General features: G+C 35.3%; 1 non-coding gene across 1 annotated transcript; it reads right to left on the bottom strand.

The window, feature by feature from the left end:
* Positions 1-981: 981 nt before the first annotated feature.
* On the bottom strand, positions 982-1,048 carry LOC122707275. Its single transcript, XR_006344788.1, has one exon. It is a non-coding gene; the product is annotated as a small nucleolar RNA SNORD109A (small nucleolar RNA).
* Between the last annotated feature and the right edge of the window lie 6,473 nt (positions 1,049-7,521).

The raw sequence follows: 7,521 nt of genomic DNA, 5'->3' as shown, positions 1-7,521 counted from the left end.
ATTTTACTACAATAATTTTTTGATTCACTATGAAATTACCAAAAATTCTCTAAAATTTGACATTTTTCCATCAAGCAGAAAAAGGTCAAAACAAAAGAAGAAGTTATAAAGATTTAATAATGTAAGTGACCTTAGTGAGCAAAAGGGCACGTCACCAAAATATTCTCAAGATAAACAGAGAAGCCTCGGGACCTGGTACAGAGCACATGATAAGAAGAGTCTCAGATGGCTACTCACCCGTCCTCCGAAGGGGAAGGCCCGATTCCAGTCCTGCTGTCTCAGCAAAGCACGGCAAAAAGGAAAGCAGAGGCTTAGGAAATATTCAATAGCAGAAATAAAAAGAACTAAAATTTGGTTCTACTACCATTATTTACTGCATGCATGTGGTATTCCCTTCTTTAAGTCCAACTTTAATGACACTTTCAGTACCTGTCACAGTTACTTGTCCCCTTCTTAATTTAACCCTTTTCATTTTCTCATTCATTACTCAAGAACTATTTCCTATATACAAGTGTATTTGTTGTTTTTTAAGTGCTTTAGTCATCTCCGACTCTTTTGCAGCCCCATGGAGTGTAGCCCACCTGGCTTCTCTGTAGCCCACCAGGCTCATCTGTCTGGGATCTCCCAGGCAAGAACACTGGAGTGGGTTGCAATTTCCTTCTCTAGGGAATCTTCCTGCCCCAGGGATTAAATCCACATCTCTTTCATTGGCAGGTGAGTTCTTTACCACTGATCCACCAGGAAAGCCACACATGTATATATAGAGTCATGTTTATGACTCTTTGTTCAAAGAGAGCAAAATAAAGCAAAATTGATCACTATATCATAATGGTATATACTGCCATACAGGATAGGACACTAATGCCCTTTTCTTTGAGAAAGAAAAAAAGCATGCTAACATTGGCATGTCGTCATTGAGGGGTCACCACATAGAGCCAGGCTCTGAGAGTCTTACTTGTCCGGTTAGAGGGGCATTCATCTGGACCTCAGATTGACATCTGGAATGAGTCCCTCAGCATCCTCAGACAGTTTTTCTCATCATCGATCCAGACAAGCACCCTCCCAACAAATAAGCATTTCCATAGCCAGGCTCATTTCCTTCAGGTTTATCTACTGCATTATGAATAAAGAATAGTACCTGGTATAGTACACATTATATTTAGCTCCTGAATAATGAAATTCATATATATATATCCCTCATATGTGAGGAAAACTGTGACTTTGAATTGTTTTAATAAAATTATATAAAATCTATTGGGACAATAAAGAAAATTTAACTAAAAATTTGAAAATTAAATAATGTAGCAAAGTTATATGCAGTATAGTTACAGTACAAATATAAGTAGAAGCATCTATGTTCTGAATGTGCCAGATAAAAATTAAAAGTAACAATGTTTAGCATACTTGCATTTAATTACAAGATTATTGTCATTCAATACAAAATGGTGAAGAAAAAAAATATGACAATGACTCTCCAAAATTATTCAGGTTACTCTTTATAAAAAAGGTTCTAAAAAAGGAAGAAACTATAATCAGAATTCCTTGAACGATATAGAGACATTCACAAGAAAAGATATATCTATCATAAAAGTATTCTCCCTTTAGTCTCTGAATGAATGACCTCACAGACATTGACTACTGACATCATTAGTCATAAAACACGTAAGAATTACAACTGTACCAGTGTAGCTGCTCACTTTCCTTCCTTGAAAATAACTTGTTCACTTGAAAGGACGGTAACTTGTTCTAGTTTTTGACCTGCAGCAAAACACCACAAAGAAAACAGATCAGATCAAACCATGAATGATTCCATTTTAATGAATCATATAGGCATTTCTTTCCACAAACATCACAGTTGCTTCATGCACTGTCACCCTTCATATTTCACTTATCCACTTGTTCCCTCTCTGAGTTTTTTACTTTTTGCAAATAGCCTATAATCCTCTCCACTGAACTATGCAAATGAGAGAGCAACTATATGAAATGGAAAATTCTAAAGTTGTACCTAATAAAGACTATATAAAAATACCTTATGATATAAAAATATCCTATGATTAAAAAATGCCATGCATGTGGTAGTGGTATTGACAGATATTTGAGGAAGTTATCAATTAAGCCAGTTCTGGGAGTGTTACTTGTCTAAGGCCACTTGGCTGGATTTCAGTAACCCTGATATTTATGCTCATCCTTGATCCAGACAGGACAACTACCAACCAATAAGTATTCCTTACACCATACTAATTCTCTTAAGAATTTACCACTTGCATTCAGCTTATAGGGAAAACAGCACAGGTGGGTACTCGACTTGATTTTAGTAACTTTGGTTATAATGGCAACTCCAGAAGCATCCTGAGATTCTTCTGTCTAGAAAGATACATGAAGTGGTATTGCAGTGAGGTGATTTTCAGTGCTGATATGTATATGTGGTATAATAGAAACAATTGAACCCAGGTCTAAAGAAACAGTAGTTAACCGTGAATTTAGGCTATATCACCTAAAAGATTATTAAAGTATGCAAAATATGCAATGTGATACTTCTTCTGTCTGATAGATTTATACTCCATAGCCACAGAAGACATGTGTTCATATTGAAACACATAGGATAGGATACACTTTTTAACACATAGAGAAAAACCTACAAAAATCAGGAAACAATTAACAAAATGAAAATAAGTACAGAATTACCAATAATTACTTTAGTTGTAATGGACTGACTGTTCCACTCAAAAGACATAAAATGGTGCTAAACAGATATAAAAACAGGATATAGATAGATAGATAGGTAGATAGATAGATATAGATATATACTATATACTACCTATAAACTCATTTCAGATTTAAAGATATATACAGGCTGAAAATAAGGAATAAAAACAGGTATTCCATGTGAATGGAAACAAAAGAAATCTTGAAGAGCAATACTTACATCAGACAAAATAGACTTAAAACAGACTGTATAAGAAACAAAGAAGGATATTATATAATGATTAAGTGATCAACCTAGCATTAAGGTATAACAATAGAAAATATCTATGCACTCAACATAGGATCATCTAAAGACATAAAGCAAATAGTGACAACCATAAAGAAAGAAACTGACAGTAATAAAATAATAGTATAGGACTTTTAGGCTTCCCTACTGGCTCAGATGGTAAAGAATCTACCTGCAACACAGGAGACCTGGGTTCAATCCCTGGGTCAGGAAGATCACCTGGAGAAGGGAACGGCTACCCACTTCAGTATCCTTGCCTGGACAATTCCATGGACAGAGGAGACTGGCAGGCTACAGTTCATGGAGTTGTAAAGAGTTGGATGTGACTGAGCAACTAACACACACATAGGACTTTTACACCACAATTACCTCAATGGACAGATAGATCATTCATACAGAAAATCAATGAGGAAACATTGGGCTTAAATGAAGCATTAAATCATGTAGCCTTAATAGATATATGTAGAACGTTCCATCTAAAAGCAGCAAAATAAATATTATTTTCAAATAACATGGAACATTCTCCAGGATAGATCACATGCTAGGCCACAAAAGATGTATCAATAAATTTAAGAAAATTAAAATCAGATCAAGCATTTTTTCCAATCACAATTATATACTAGAAATCAATTACAAGAAAAATGGCACAAAGTGCAAAAACATGGAGTCTAAACAATATGCTACTAAATGGTCAAAGAATCAATAAAAGCAACAACACTATATGCAAGACAACAAAAGAAACACAGATGTAAGAACAGACTTTTGGACTCTGGGAGAAGGTGAGAGTGGAATGATTTGAAAGAATAGCATTGAAACATTTATATTACCATATGTGAAATAGATCGCCAGTCCAAGTTCAATGCATGAAAGAGGGCACTCAAAGTTGGTGCACTGGGACAGCCCTGAGGGATGGGATGGGGAGGGAGGTGGGAGAGGGCTTCGGGACGGGGGGGAAACATATACACCCATGGCTGATTCATGTCAATGTGTGGCAAAAACCACCACAATATTGTAAGGTAATTAGCCTCCAACTAAAACAAATAAATTAAAAAAATAATATACCTGAAGACAAATGAAAATCTAAAGACAACATTCCAAAATATTAGCCACAAAAACAGTTATAAGAGGAAAGTTTATAGTTACACAAACCTACTTCAGAAAACAAACACATCTCAAACAATACAAAATTACATCTAAAGGAACTAGAAAAAAGAGCAAACAAACTCAAAAGTTATTAAAAGAAAAGAAATAATAAAGATAAAAGTGGAAATAATAACAGAGACTAAGAAATAATAGAAAATTAAATGATACCAAGAATCCTCAAGAAAGAGAGCAGGTTCAAATAAAAAATAAAAAGTTACAATCAACACCACAGAAATACAACATATCATAAGAGATTACTATGAACAATGTTGCTGCTGCTGCTAAGTCGCGTCAGTCTTGTCTGACTCTGTGCAACCCCATAGACGGCAGACCACCAGGCTCCACTGTCCCTGGTATTCTCCAGGCAAGAACACTGGAGTGGGTTGCCATTTCCTTCTCCAGGGCATGAAAGGAAAAGTGAAAGTGAAGTCGCTCAGTCGTGTCCGACGCTTCGTGACTGGACTGTAGCCTACCAGGCTCCTCCGTCCATGGGATTTGCCAGGCAAGAGTACTGGAGTGGGGTGCCATTGCCTTCTCCGACTATGAACAATATACACCAATAAAATGAAAACCCTGGAAAAAATGAATCAATTCCTAAAAATATACAGTCTGCCAAGACAGAATCAGAAAAAAACAGACAGTATAGACACCAAATTAGCAGTAATAAAAAAGAATCATTAATTTTAAAACTCCTAACAAAAATGTCAAGGACTAGATGGTTTCCTAATTCCTAGGATTTAGCCTAGGAATGCAAGGGTGGTTCAATATTCACAAATCAATCAATGTGATATTCCTATCAAATTGAGGAATAAAAATAAAAAAACCTCAATAGACTCAGAGAATGCTTCTGACAAAATTCAACATCCATTTAATAAAACCCCCAACAAATTAGGAATAGAATAAACACAACAAAATAAAGGCCATTTATGACAAGCCTACAGCTAACATCAATTCAGTGATGAAAAATTAAATACATATCTGAGATCAGGTGCAAGACAAGGATACCCATTCTTACCACTTTTATTTAGCATAGTATTTGAAGTCCTAGCCACAGAAATCAGACAAAAAGTAAAACTAAACTGGAAAGAAGTAAATCTGTCACTGTTTACAGATGACAGGATGTTATATATAAGAACTCTTAAAGACATCACCAAACAACTACTGGAAATCTTCAGTGGCTTTAGTAGAGTTGCAGGACACAAAATTGATAAAAATCTGTTGCATTTCTATATCCTAATAGTGAAGTCTCTCAGTCATGTCTGACTCTTTGCAGCTCCATAGACTGTAGCCCACCAGGCTCCTCCATCCATGGGATTTTTCAGGCAAGGATATTGGAGTAGGTTGCTATTTCCTTCTCCCAACCCAGGGATTGAACCCGGGTCTCCCACATTGCAGGCAGAGCTTTACTGTCTGAGCCACCAGGGAAGCAGCATATACTGATAACAAAGCTTCAAAAGAGAAATTAAGGAAACAATCTGATTTATAATTGCATCAAAAAGGATAAAATATCCTGGCATAATTCTAACCAAGGAGGTAAAAATCTTGCACTCAAAAAACTATAAGACACTGATAAGAGAAATCGAAGATGACACAAATAAATGGAAATATACTTCATGCTTATAGATTGGAAGAATTAGTATTTTTAAAATGATCATTGTATGCAAGCCAACCTTAGATTCAATTCAATCCTTATGAAAATACCAATGGTATTTGTTTTTTTACAGAGCTGGAACAAATAATTCTAAAATTTGGAAACTTGACTCCAACTAACCAAAACAAGCTTGGATGTACATATACAACTGTACATCAGAAAAAAACACTCAATTAAAAAATGAGCTGGGGACCTGAACAGATATTTTTCCAAAGAAGATATACAGATGGACAACAGATACATGAAAAGATGCTAACATTAATAAACATCAGGGAAAAGCAAATAAAAATCAACATAAAATACTACCTTACACCTATCAGAATTACATTAAATAATAAAAAAGACAACAAATAAGTATTGTTTAGGATGTGGTGAAAACTGCACTCATATGCATTGTTGGTGGGATTGCAAACTGGTGTAGCCACTATGGAAAACAGTATAAAGATATCTCAAGATGTAATCCAGCAATGTCACTGCTGGGTATTTACACAAATAAAACAGAGATCCTAATTGAAAAAATATATATTCACCCCCAAGATTATTACAGCATTATTTACATAGCCAAGATGTGGAAACAGTTTAAGTGCCATTGATAGATGAATGAATACTAATATACGAGATAAATATATATATATATATGCAATTGAATATTACTCATCCACAAAAAGAATACAACTGGACATTTATGAAAACATGGATGGAGTTATAGAGTAATTATGGTAAGTGAAGTAAGTCAAACAGATAAAGACAAATACCATATGATCTCATTTAACTGTGGAATCAATTATCAATACAAGCAAAAGACCAAAGCAGACTCATAAATACAGAGAAAAAAATTGGTGTTTTCTATAGGGGTGGGGGTACATAGGTAAAATAGGTGAAAGGAATTAAGAAGTATGAATTTTAAGCTATAAAATAGATAAGCCTTGGGAATGTAGTATATAGCATAAGGAATATGGTCAATAATATTGTAACAACTACATATGAAGACAAGTGGTTACTAGATTTATTGTGGTGACTATTTCATAATGTATGTAATAAGTGTCAAATGACTGTTAGCACACCTGATACTAACATAATATTGCACATCAATTGCATTTCAATAAAAATAAATATTAATACATTAAAAGCTACAGTGACACCAATTTATAAGGAATTGAATACTCTAGGATTCTATTATCCTTGTGGTTCCTGGAACAAATCCCTTGCAGACACAGAGGGACAATTGCTCTGAAGCTAGCATGATTGCTGAATGTATATTCAGAAAATATCTTCCCAGGAATGGAATGGCTACTCAAGGTCTAAGCTTCCCAGTTCAATTTTTCAGATGACTCATATTGTGAGTGCTGAACTCACCTAAGTCAGCAACCTGGATGCAAGGCTGATGGTGGAATAGAAGGATCTGATCTCACCTACTTTCATGAACACACCAAACTCACAACTATATGCTGAATAACCACTGACAAAAAGACAAACCTACAAAAAAGATATTTCACTTCCAAAGACAAAGAAGAAGCTACAACAAGATGGTAGAAGTGGCACATATGCAATACAATGAAATGCCATAGCCACCAGGTGGGAGACCCACAAATTGGAAAATAATTATACCACAGAGATTCCCCCGTAGGTGTAAGAGGTCTGAGCTCCAAGTAAGGCTCCCTTGTTTGGGGCCATTGGGGAGTACTCATTGACATGAGCTGTTCCAGAGGCGACCATTTAGATGCCAACATCTGGC

This window comes from Cervus elaphus, chromosome 13 (assembly GCF_910594005.1).
Source record: "Cervus elaphus chromosome 13, mCerEla1.1, whole genome shotgun sequence".
Lineage (NCBI taxonomy): Eukaryota > Metazoa > Chordata > Mammalia > Artiodactyla > Cervidae > Cervus > Cervus elaphus.
This window is presented reverse-complemented; position numbering and strand designations above follow the sequence as displayed.